Raw genomic sequence first — 14,007 nt, 5'->3', positions numbered from 1 at the left:
AATATAAATATAAATATATATATATATATAGAGAGAGAGAGAGAGAGAGATGTGTATTACAATCTTCATGTGTGAATTGACTGTATAGCACTAGCCCAACCAAAGGCTAGTTGGTAAATCAAAGTGTGTGTTTAGATTAAAAAGTACCATCAATAATTGAGCCATACAATTAATTCCATCAATTGTATTAGAAAAAGACAAACATATAAGGAAAAAATGTTTGACACATCTAAGTTGAAAAAGTCTACAACTAGAATTTGCAAACATTTCGAGCAAAAACATACAAATGAAAAAAGATGTCGAATCCTCAAGCAGTCCAAGTTCCGCAGTCAAAATCTACTTACCTGCCACCATCCAAACAAACTAGGTGTTAGAACATCATAGTTATGTTTGCGTAGACAGGTAATGCTCATTTTCCCTAGCTTGTTATTGCTTTACCTAGGAATATAGACAACCATATGGATTCTTAGATAATTAAAAAAAGTTTAAGTTACAAGTGAAGTAAGGAGCAAATAAGTGCATGGGTTGAGAAGGGATTAGAGGAGGTATGGGACGATTAATAGGCTTGTTGTATGGGGTGGTTAAAAAGAGAGTGTCAAGGGGAGATTTCACTATGGGTACATAAAAAAATAATTTATAGTTGGGGAAGTATACGTGTGTGTGTGTGTGTGTAAATATATATCTATAGAGAGAGCGAGAGAGGAGAGAGAGAGAGAGATGTGTTACAATCTTCAAGAGGCATCACGAGATGTAACTCATACAAGACACTGTGGGCTGAAGCAAAGGGCTCACTAAGGCCCTTGCTAAGTGCTTTGCTACAAAAGCTCAAACTCAAAAACTAGTACTCAACATACATAACCAATTGCCATGGTGGCTCTCCTATGTGCTACAAAGATGTCTTGAATCTGTATCTATCAGGTCATCTCTCAATGTGTCCGAGGGCATGGTCTCCATGATCACTGTACCTAGTAACCCATGTTAAGAGTGATGCCTTCGACTCAGACAATTCCATGTGAGTAGAGTTGGGATCGGTTGAGCCTCCATCGTGCATGCTCTAGTCAACCTCTGCATCTTGTGTGGTTTGTGTGCCCTTGGTTCTGCTATTCCATGCCACCTCTTCCTATTGATCCATGATATCCTCATGTCGGTTATGTCCTCCTCCTCTTCCCCACTATATCTTAGGGTTGATTCAAAAGCATAAAAATTCTAACATGTCATTGTATATAGTCAGCCTTCCGTGGCACTGTCACCTCCTACTGTGTCTGATTTGCTATAATAAAGTCTCTCTATGTTGCTACATGTCCATCAAGTAGAGGCCAATGAAAACCTAATCATGAAAATGGATCAGTCGGTGAGAATGAACCAAAACCGTGTCCCTCCTAAAGAGACAGTGTTACCATCCTCGAATCCCATATGCTAGATAAGTGTATAGGAAGTGTGTTTCTCTATCTCCACCTCTGTTAGTGCACATAGCCTGCATATCCTTGACTCCTTAGGTGTGCATGTGGCTCTCCTTGTCTCAATCGTCAACTAGTGGGCAAGACTTGTATCTATATAATGGCAATCCTCAGTGTGTGTGAGACCCATCTATCCTCTAGATACTAAGGTCAGATAATCACCTAGTCCTCTGATACTCTCAGGAAATGGTCGCGGTAAAATGGGACCTTGGTGGGGAACTCAAGGTCCCCCCCCAAGTCCGTGATGTGGAGCTAGAGTAGATCCAACCATATGATACAATCCAACACGAGGTCTAGAGGGATGGGACATCCATGCTAGATTGGATGTCATAGTTACGTTTGGGTAGACCACCTTGTTATTGCTTTACCTAGGAATATAGACAACCATATGGATTCTTAGATAATTAAAAAAAGTTTAAGTCACAAGTGAAGTAAGGAGCGAATAAGTGCATAGGTTGAGAAGGGATTAGAGGAGGTATGGGACGATTAATGGGCTTGGTGTATGGGGTGGCTAAAAAGATAGTGTAAAGGGGAGATTTCATGGGGAATACATAAAAGAATAATTCATAGTTGGGGAAGTATACATGTTTGTGCGTGTGTGTATAAAAAATATATTTTTTTATTTATTTATTTATTTATACACACATGCACACACATGTATACTTCCCCAACTATATATTTATTTATTTATTTATATTTATTTATACACACACGCACACACATGTATACTTCCCCAACTATGAATTATTATAGATAGATAGATCAATAGATAGATATATAGATAGAGAGAGATAGAGAGAGAGAGATGTGTTACAATCTTTAGGAGGCATCGCAAGATGTAACTCATACAAGAAACTGTCGGCTGAAGCAAAGGGCTCGCTAAGGCCCTTGCTAAGTGCTATGCTACGAAAGCTCAAACTCAAAAACTAGTACTTAGAAACAAGTACTCAAAAAACTAGTACTCAACATACATAACCAATTGTCATGGTGGCTCTCCTATGTAGTGCGAAGATGTCCTGAACCTGTATTTATCAGGTCATATCTCGATGTGTCTGAGGGCATGGTCTCCATGATCACTGTATCTGGTAAGCCATGTTAAGAGTGATGCCTTCAGCTCAGACAATTCCTTGTGAGAGACTTGGGACAGCTAAACCTCCATCGCACATGCTCTGTCAACCTCTGCATCTTGTGTGGCCTGTGTGCCCTTGGTTCCAATGTTCCATGCCACGTCTTCCTATTGATCCAAGCTATCCTCATGTCAGCTATGTCCTCCACCTCTACCCCACTATATCTTAGGGTTGATTCAAAAGAATAAAAATTCTAACATGTCATTGTATATAGCCAACCTACTGTCACCTCCTACTGTCTGATTTGCTATAATAAAGTCTCTCTACGTTGCTGCATCTCCATCAAGTAGAGGCCAATGCAAACCTAGTCATGAAAATGGATCAGTCGGTGAGAGTGGACCAAAATCGTGTCCCTCCTAAAAGATACAATGTTACCATCCTTGAATCCCATAATATGCTAGATAAGTGCATAGGAAGTGTGTTTCTCTATCTCCACTTCTGCTAGTGCACATAGCCTACATATCCTCGCCTCCTTAGGTGTGCTTGTGGCTCTCCTTGTCTCAATCCTCTAGTGGGCAAGACTTGTATCTATCTATAATGGCAATCCTCAGTGTGTGTGAGACCCATCTATCCTCCATATACTAAGGTCTGATAATCACCTAGTCCTCTGATACTCTCAGGAAATGGTCACAGTAAAATGGGACCTTCGTGGGGAACACAAGGTCCCCCCCAAGTCCGTGATGTGGAGCTAGAGTAGATCCAACCATATGATACAATCCAACTCATGAGGCCTAGAGGCACGAGACATCCAAGCTAGATTGGAAGGGGGAAGGTGGTCCATTTGAATACCCTGACTAGCAAGCCATCTAGATATGTGTGCATACGAGGATATGCACACCCTACTCTTGGCTGTCTCTAATGCCACCCTTGGTAATCTCAAGGTCCAAACCCTGTGGAGATATGTCACTGTCTGGAAGATGTCATTAACCTAGAGGGAGAGAGAGATGAGAGTGCTACATTGGAAGCTATTAGTTATGAACAAGATACACAGGGAGGAAGAGATAAAGGCTAAGCCTCCAACTTTCATCTTCTTCCCCTTTGCATTGCTTAGCATCGGTTGTTACAGCCATATGCCCAACTTACAAGAGGATTATCTTGATCCCTCTTTGAATGGTCGACATAGTGCCATGTCACTCACAGCATAAAGCACTCTCCAGTAACATATATTTCAACATACAACTAATACCTTCTCAATTTCCCCCCTCAAACTCAACATGAGTCGGTTAGATCCTATACGTAAACTATGCGGTCTTACTCTCATCCTTAGCAAAGGGCCTACAATGACAATTGGATTTACTTCATACCTTGTGCAAAACACGTGACTTGTTGTCAACCGTAATAAAGTTCATGATCTTCAACACATCCCAAGCATCCATGCATAGAGAGCAGTTCACACTGAATGGATTATTAGTGGAAGTCATCGCATCTTATAAACACTTTGGAGTTATTTTATTTATCTCAATTTTCATGATGTGACCAGTGATGCAGGACCAACTGAGCAGGCAATATGCCACACCTTGCTAGACTTGAGTGGTAGTGCTTTCACTCTCATTTCCAGGATAGCGAGACTAAGTCTCCCCTCTTTGATTCCTTGGTGGCATAGTAGGTATGTATGGTAGTCCTTATTGGAGTCACAATGTATTTGAGTTAGATTGGGCTTGAGTTGAGACACTTCACATTCTCTTGCTATCATAAACAATCCATAGTATGCCTTCAGTCCCACATCAAATAGTTCTGGCCAAGTTTGGAGCATCCCCACTCTAGCCTCATGTCACATCAAATAGTTCTGGCCAAGTTTGGAGCATCCCCACTACAGCCTCATGTCACACTCTATCAAATTAGGGATTATGGGTCTTATATCTCAAGCCGATGTAGGTTACCATGGATAGCCCTATCTTCATTCATTACTTTAGCAACTGCAGGTAATGAGACGTTTTGGTATGAATGTATATGTAGATGGTTTGAGAGTCTGGGGCTCCACATGGACAAATTACTCCTCTTTTAGTTAGATCATGACTCCTGAGATCTATACATGATTCTGGATCCTAGGAGTCATGATCGTTGAATTGTATCAAAAGCCTCTTGAAAGTCTACAAAGAAAGCATAGGCTTTCTAAGATCTCAATCTTGCCTGCTTGATGATGCTCCATAGAGTAAAGATGTGGTGTAGAGTGGAGTGTTGTATTCGGAACCTAGCTTGTCCCAAATCCCATTGCCTTTAAGCATTTGTGAAAGTACTGATCTATCTCTCTAGTATAGACCCATGCATCTTGGCTAGTGTTGCTAACCATGATGGTGCAGTAGTCCCTAATGTCCATGGAGTCCCTTGCTTTGTGTATCAGTACTATGGTGGTGGTACTCTAGGTGAGGGGGAAGTCGTGGCATGTAGCATGAGTGAACATCTATGCTAGAATCTGGGCAAGGACCTCAATTGCTCCATCTATAGTGCCTCATGGTCCTATTGTGGAGTTAGCATAGTGCACTCCGCACTTTCAATGTGGTAAACAAGGTGGATGTGGTGGGCTTGGGTAGGGAGGAGGTATCAAATGGTGCTTAGTCTCTAGCATCATAGAGTGGTGTGGCACATTTCTAGCTCCATTATGGGGATGGGTGGCCTCCCCTATGACAAAAGGTCCCATGCGAGGTTCCCTCACCTATGATAGAAGGTCCCATGCAGCAATGGTGGGGATGGGTGGCTTCCACTAGGTCCCATGCAATGGTGGGGTTCCCTCACCTATGATAGAAGGTCCCATGCAATGGTGGAGGTCCCATGCAACAATGGTGGGGATGGGTGGCTTCCAATATGATAGAAGGTCCCATGCAATGATGGGGTTCCCTCACCAAAAAGTGAGGATCACTTCATCAAGCCTACATGAGAGAATGTGTGCCTCTTATGGAGCATAACACTGCATGAGATCTATTGTGTCTTGGATGTCATCAACTGTCTCAAATCCTACTTGTGTATGAGATTAGGTACTATAGCTTGTGTATGAGATTAGATATTATATATTGGCCTTCATCATCCAACAATGAGTTGTGGGGCATATTCCCAATGCTAGAGGAAGTGTTGTGGATTGAGTCATGCATGGGAGCGATTTGGACATAGCATCTAGAACCATTGATACTATGGTGTCTAAGGTATGTGCAGGATTTGCATAATCTCTAAGGGATGTTGATAGCTCACAAGCTCAGTGTCTCTCATAGACTAGCATGATCAAAAAGTGTATCGAGACATAGGTGGTAGAAAGCAGATTTGCTCCTCTGTCTGTTGGTGTAGCGATTGAGATGGCGAATGCCAAAATAGAATGCTTGATGCTCACCAAGGGGGGATTTGTAAAGTAGTGTACACATGATACAAAGACTAGGACCCCTATCCACCACACTTGTCCTTACACCATGTGGGAAACAATTGAGTCCTTTTGATACTGGCCTTTTCTGGAGGCTGTTATAAACAATCAAGTCATGTACCACCCCCATCTCTAGTAGGTAATACCCATATGATGACCTCTGGTGCATCATATGAGTGCCTCACTATCCCAAGGGCTAAGAATTGGTCAAACTCTATGTGTTGGACAACTACAGTTACATCTTAAATGTCATCCTTGTCATCAAAGTTTAATAATATGTCATGTCATCCAATTCTTCCTCATACTATGGGTACCTAATCAAACTAGCAAATGTTACTCTTTCCAATTGTTCCTCAAGTACGATGGGATTTATTGCTTAATGGTTGAGTGGAACTTCAATAACTATAATAATGCTTCATTTTGTTGACTCTCTTTTTGGTCCTTTTGTGTCTCAAACACACTTGCTCGTAAGAGGTCCACCCATTGTTGTAGTACTTGGCAGTTTGCCTTCTTTGTTTTTGCATTTTGATACACATCACCTTCAACTTTTGATTTATTCTAGGTATTGATGTTAATATGGTTGATGCCTTACATTGTTTGGAGGCCCCTCTAAACAGAATATGTGAGGGCTATATTTTGGGCAAAATGTATCAATAATTAGGTGAGATATAGTCCTCAACAGCATGCAGAGGTTGAAAGCAAGAATTGGTCACCTTTATAGATGGGGAGATGCATGCTAAAAAAATAGGGCTACCCCACAAATTTTGGATGGAAGCCATTATTTGCTCGAATCACGTTTTGAATAGGTATCCTACAAAGGCACTTAAGGTCATTAGACCTTATAAAGCTTAGTTTGGTCATAAGCCTAATGTGGGCTATTTTCATACATTTGGTTCTGTAGCATATGCACATGTGCCTCAAGAAGAATTACATGGCAAACTTCATGACAAGGCAGACAAGTGCATCTTTATTAGCTACAACAATGAAAGCAAGGAGTACAGACTTTATAATCCCATGACCAAGAAGGTTACCACTAGTCAAGGTGTTATATTTACTAGAAATGTAGATCTTCCCTTTACTAGTTTTGACAAAAACCACGGTCCTTTTGGACTCTCTGATGTTGCACCTAATATCCAAAGAGAGATTTCCTAAAAGTTGCTCCCAAGGATAATGAATTGAAATTGGTTGTTTGATGAGCCTCCACAATTGTATGTGCACCTAATAGATTATAGTTAGGGAAAGGTAAGAAGAATGCAAGACTTGTGGGAAAGAAAGGGCAAGAAGTCAAGGGTACAAACATTGATGCAATGAATTGTAGCAAGTTTCCCCCACTCAAGAAAATAGATTATGAATGCACATTGGAGATGAAAATTATAAGAATCTGACTATGGCTCCAGCCTCAAAGAAGGGAAGATGATATAATTCTAAAAGTAAATGGATTGAAGGGGTTGGCTTATCATAGTGGTGAATGACTCTTGACATGTTAATGTAGAGGCCTTTGCATTATAAGGGTCAAAATTATGTCAAAAGTTTTAGTAAAAAGGGGATTCCTTAAGAAAAAGGTAAGTTAATTTTTATCCTTTCAATTCATCTCATGATGGTTATCATGAACACTAGATGCAAGAGATTTGTGGGAGAAATAAGGTCCAGGTATGAGTCTATGAAGGAGAGAAATTCCTAGTTTGTGCAAACAAAGCTTGTTAGAGGTATGGAGCATGTTGACAACAGTTCAAGGTCAACTTGTTAGCCAATGTTTAGTTGAGAGAGTAGATGGTGAGACTTGTAATAACTTCAAGAGGAATAAGTCTTATTGTCATCTCTTAGAATGTGAGAGGAATTTGTAATAACTTGAAGAGGTATGCAACTGCAATAGTCATTGATATTGTTGTATTGTGAGAGGTTGATCTCAATTGAAGAGAAGAAGCCTAGCTTCAAATTGATTTCTCGTTGTACAATTTGTTCTTGCATAACCCCATAAGTGTGTGATTTGGTTTTAAAATTGATTCAATGCTAATGTTCTCCATAAGGATTGGGTTGGTTAGATGATCTTAGTAGAGATTATATGCATAACAAAATGTCTAGTGAATTGTTTTTGTATGACTATAAGCTAGCTACTTTGTGGATCAATTTGGAGGACATTTTGGAAGGAGGAAGGTGATGGTTAATGGAGATTGGAATATGGTAGAGAAATTGTTAAATACATCCCATACTAAATTTGGCCAATTTATATTTAAGATGAGGGCTTGGGTAACCTTATGGTTGTCTACAAAATTCATAGAGATGAGTGACAATATTGCAGATAGCAATCTACAAGTTTTAACTTGGACAATTAGGTAGGAGGAGGTTGTTTTTATGTCTATTTAGATCGATAGTGTATGTATCTGAGGAGGGTCAATGATGTAGAGACTTGTGGGGAACATGCTTGCCTCTACTACTTCATTTTATCATTTCCTTTGAGAATGAAATGTTCCTTCATTCTCAAAGGAAATAATCAAATGTTCCTTTCCCTTAGACTCAATTGGGTGTTTTTGGTGCCCTATAATCTAATCTCTTATCATGGGGATTCTAAGTTTAATAGGGTAATTAAAGAAAATCGGGGGGGGAGAGAGAGAGAGAGAGAGAGAGAGAGAGAGATAAGGCAAATGTGGGACTACGTTGTGAAGGTTATGACAAGATTTGTTAGTGCCTTTGGGAAAGACAAATGTACAGATGGTAAGAGAGTGCAAGAATGTGATTACTTCATTGAGTCCTTGAGAATTTCTATGATGTTAAATTATAAAAACTTGACACTATAAGTGCTTTGCTGCTTCATTTGGTTGTGAATGCCCATATGATAGATCGATACTTACGTTTTAGTATCTAAAACACATTCTTTTAAATCAATCTATTTCATTCTAAAGCTATCCCAAAGTCATGGAATTCAACAAATCAATTACAACTCTACTTATACCTGTGTGTACATGATCGATTCCACCTCCTCTCTCTCTCTCTCTCTCTCTCTCTCTCTCTCTCTCTGTGGTATTAGTTGTATGCTGAAATATATGTTAGTAGAAAGTGGTTTATTATGTGAGTGACATGGCATTGTGAGTGGTTTATTATGTGAGTGACATGGCATTGTGTTTGACCATTCAAAAGAGGTACTAGGATAATCCTCTTGTAAGTTGGGTGTATGGCTATAGCAATTGATGCTAAGCAATGCAATAGGGAAGGAGATGAACGTTGGAGGCTCAGCCTATATCTCTTCTCCTCTGTGTACCTTGTTCATAAATGATAGCTTCCAATGTAGCACTCTCAAATTGGTATTAGAGCAAGTCATACAACATCAAGAACGTGTGTGAAGTCTTAACTCCTTGTGAGAGTTTGGCAAACTAGTTGTCAAAGCAGCAATGTGTTAGATGGAAAATGTATTTTCACACCGTCCATTATTGCTATGTGCTTGACATTTGATTCTTGCTACTAACAGCGAAAGTAGAACCAAGTCAAAATTTGGCTTTTTGGTCTTTTCTTTTTGCAATAGCAAGTGTCAAAGGAAGACATCGTGGCATTTGTGCTCATTCTTGCACCCTCAGCGCGATGATCAACTGACACATATTGAGCCAAAATGTGGAGTGCTATCCCTAAAACTCTTGGCTGCCATCGAGACATTCCTAGTATAACAACACGCAGCAATATTTGGCGACCATTCTACCTCTAAGTAGATAATTCCCTCTCTATCTACCACTTCATTTATACCACTTTGTATTGATTGCCACTATCAAGCTCCTTTTGTATGCCTTAAGTGAACGATGCACTATGAGTTGTGCACCCAAACGTGATGTGGTTTTCATGCAATGGTTTGGGATAGAACGATCATAGGGAATGCAAAGATTAAGAATATGAATGGTCAATAATAAAATTCATTGCAACAATTGCACTTGTTTGTGATGTAGAGCAACCACCAATCACTCTTAGACAAAATTATAAGCTTACTTGGCAAAATTTTGGAGGCTACCATCATGCTTTTTGCTTTTTGATGGATGGATAGATGAATGCCTTGAAAAAGAATAAGACATGGGAATTGCTTGGGAATTGGTGAAATTGCCACCTGGGAAGAAAGTGATTGGCTCAAAATGGGTATACAAGGCCAAATGCAAGGCTTATGGTAGCTTGAAAACCTATAAAGCTAGACTTGTAGCTAAAGGGTATGCCCAAACTCAAGGGTTGGATTATAATGAGACATTCAATCTTGTAGAATGTTAAGTCAGTGGAATGATGGTCATCATAGAGAGGATGCGCCTATGTATAGGAGGATGGTAGGTAGTCTCAAATACCTGACCATAACCATGCTTGATCTCAAATGCAGTTGGCATAGTTAGCCAATTTATGCAAAGGCCATGTAAGAGCCATCTAGATGTAGTTAGGAGGATAATGAGATATGTCAAAGCTACCATTGGATATGGGATATGTTATACATATTGATATGAAATTGCATGCATACACGGATGCGGATTGGGCTAGCTGTACAGTGGACATGAGATCAACTAGTGGTTATGTCTTTTCATTTGGCAGTGGAGCAGTGAGTTGGTCGAGCAAGAAACAACCAACTGTAGCATTATCTAGTACTAAGGTAGAGTATAGAGGGGCTGCCATTGTAGCTTGTGAGTAGAGTTTGTTGAGGATGCTATGTGTAGACTTTGGTATATTCATTGATGGGAGTGTTGCCTTATATTGTGATAAAATTAGTAGCATCATGCTTACCAAAAATCCGGTGTATCATCCCAGGACAAAACATATTGAGGTTCATTACCACTATATTAGAGAGAAAGTGGTATGTGGAGAGACTGATATGTTTATGTCAAAACCAGTGACTAGGTAGCTGACATCTTTACAAAGGCATTGCCTAGGGAAAATTTTTAGAAATTCATATTTGACCTTGGAGTCTTACATAAATGAGCTAATGCGAGCGTAGCTTACCCCCCATAGCGTCTTGATAAAAGTCCTGAGCTTATCTATGTAGAGGCCAAACAAGGTTGGTGATAATGGACAACCTTGTTTGGAAAAATAGTACTCATGGTCTCCTTTGTCCACCCTGCACACCCATTCTACCCTATCTGAGACCCTTTCATAGAATGCCATGAGTGCCCAAATGATCTCTCGACCAGTCAGTACTGTGTCAAAAGCTTTTTGGAAATCCACAAAACAATAATAAACCCTTTGTCTTTGTGCTCTAGCCTTCTCAATTACACCTTTGAGTGCTTATGTGAGTCACATGATTGGCTCAAAAGCCACCCTGCACCTCAACTTGGAGTCCCTCGAGCTCGGTGAACTAGCTAACCCCTTGTTGCACCTTCAAATTCAACTAATACCAAAGCCTCCCCAAGTAAAAGACGAAGTGAGACCACAACCGAATGATGAAGGGAGGTCCCAAGCAAAGGACCCAAAGACCAGACGATGCTCCAACCGAATGAAATCATAGCGGGAGTGGCTGAAGGACTAGGTGAAGCAATGAGCACAATAAACCAACCATTTTGCCTTGTCTTTCAGACCCCATTCAAGAAGCAGTAAAGGTAAGGGATGACTGTGGTAGGCAAAAGTAAATGCTGCCAGTGCCTGGCGGTAGGTTGTCAGACACAACGGAAATGGTTTGACAACCAAAATTAATCACTCCAAATAATGGACAAATGTCAAATTCATACATCTCAAATTCAATTATTGTAAAGGTGTTAGTACCCACCACCTCTATCAGCCGAGTGTCAAATTCCTTTCATGTATAAAAGGTATAAGAGTCGAAGCAGTTAGGGTTCGTCATTTTGGAAGAAATCTAGTTTGCATGGAGTGTAACCCAGTGCTCCTGTATAATATAGAATTGGCCATATAATATAGAATTCTCTTCCAACCCTTCTTGCATTTGTTTCATAGTCTACTCTATCCCTCCTTCAATTCAATTCCTTATTTTGATTACACACCACACTCGTGTTTGTTGCACCTAAATTGCAGTTTCTCGTCAAAGGGCACCACTCATTGGCTACCTAAAATCAAAATTATCCCACCACGTAGATGCACGAAGGGAGCCATGGGACAATATACCAAACCACAACACACATCTATGTAATTTGGTGTTAACATTTGGCAATCCTACTAGAGATTGTAAATCATGTGTGCTAGAGAAGTCGACATAGTGTAAGTAATCCAAGGGAAGTGGATGATGGAGCCACTAAAGAAAATAATAAGAAGACAATGGAGGTACTCGCAATAGAGAGAGAAACTATTTGAAGGAAGGATTTGACACTCAAAAAAGAAGAAGGCTAGCAATGATCATTAAAGAAGTCAAATCGTTGATAGAGGGACATGGGCACGCTAACCAATTCACCATCACCAGTGTCGAATCCAAGAGGTTGAAGGGAATGATCAAGAGGGTCAAGCAACCATAATTCCAACAAATTCATGCAAGTTTTGGCAAGGACATTGACCTCCCACATCATTCTACATGAGGAAAATCATTTAAGCTAGGATGCCTTCATAATGGTTGGTGCATGTGATGCCTCAAAAGAGTCATCATGGACAGGATAACCCTCGGTAATTGCTTGATTTGAAGTACCTTCCCAAGGTTAACTCACTTGGAGGGGCATGTGATGCTATGGTGATAAAAAACCAGTTCTTTGACATATACTGCATTCCAGGCAATGAGCATGAGCATCTCAAAATAGAAGCTCCACCACAATCCTCCTTGTTATACTTTTTGAGCAATAAGTTCTCCACTAAAATGTTCTTCGATGAGCCTAATGTGTGCCTTGGTGAGCACCATGGCCTATTCATGGGGAAGGAACCATCTATGCAAGACCCCGGTTTGCTCCTTCGTGAAATAGTTGGCCTCTAATTAAGCTATAAGTTTTGGGTTCTTCTTCTATGAGCAATTGGGTTGATATAGCCATACAAACATCCCCATGGTTGCTATCCATAGCCAATCCCATTCCCTTTGGTCTCAATAAGTTTTGCTAGCTTATAGCCCCATTTGCCTTTTGCGAGCTATACCTAGCAAATTTTAATTTTAGATGCCATACTACCTAATGGACATACCAATGATTGAGGCAGGTAGTCTAGGTGTGTCCCTTTCCATTTATCTCAATGGTTGCCAACCATTGGCACCCAAATGTGAAAACACCTCGCTAGTGCCCCATAACCAAACACATTCAATTTGGCCAATTAGTTTTAAAGAATAACTCATCCACGTTAGTCTGAAACCATGAGGACACAGATGCAATTAAGCCAAGGCAAATGTTGGCCTGTACTCCACAACATAGGCCGCGAGTAATTGAGTACTAGTGGCAAGGTCCTGAGCGACAAGGGCAAGTAGGGGGTAGCTACCTAGGTGACCCAATTGACAATAATGGCTTTGGGAAGCTCTTGGGCTGAATCTAGAAGGAAATTCATGGAAGAGATTAGTCTAGATAGCCATAGGATCATTTAGGCAGGAAACATGAAGTAGGATGGGTTCCATCATGTGTTTATTGTTGAGTAGTGGTCTTAGACCAAGTTGAGCCATGTTGCTCTTAAGTGATAGGGTACACCAACCTTTTGCACGAGCACCCTTGTAGCTATAGGTAATTGTAATTAGCTCCGAGGGGTACATAATTGATGTAGAAAGATGAAATCTAAGAATTGAAGAGGCAATGAAAACTACGACAAAAAAAAGTAAGTGTGAGATTGATGAAAAGGTAAGGGTGAAGGCCTGGTGGTCAAAGTAGGTGCCTGTGTTGAGAATGTGCGTGAGTTCGACCCCAGTCGTGGGCCTTGGGCTACTAGCCCATCAGTCCAAGGCAACATACCCCTCGATAGGACCATGAAGGGGCAGGTGAGTGAGAGTGTTGGTGAGCGGGGTGGGGTGGGGGGTGGGCCTAAGGGTCATAGCATGGCTCTTGTAATGTCTTTATTTATTTATTTGCCTCCAAGGCTTTGGCTGAGTGGTTTGGTATCGATCCTCAAGACACGAGTTCAAATCTTGGGGCCAATTTTCCCGCCATGCAGGTGCGTGCACCCAGCAGTTTGACAATGACTGTTGGGTGTTTGGCCACTGATGGTCAAAACAGACCAGCAGAGC

This window comes from Dipteris shenzhenensis, chromosome 4 (genome assembly GCF_047967505.1).
Source record: "Dipteris shenzhenensis isolate YYH24624 ecotype China chromosome 4, Dip_SZ_1.0, whole genome shotgun sequence".
NCBI classification, from domain to species: domain Eukaryota; kingdom Viridiplantae; phylum Streptophyta; class Polypodiopsida; order Gleicheniales; family Dipteridaceae; genus Dipteris; species Dipteris shenzhenensis.
This window is presented reverse-complemented; position numbering follows the sequence as displayed.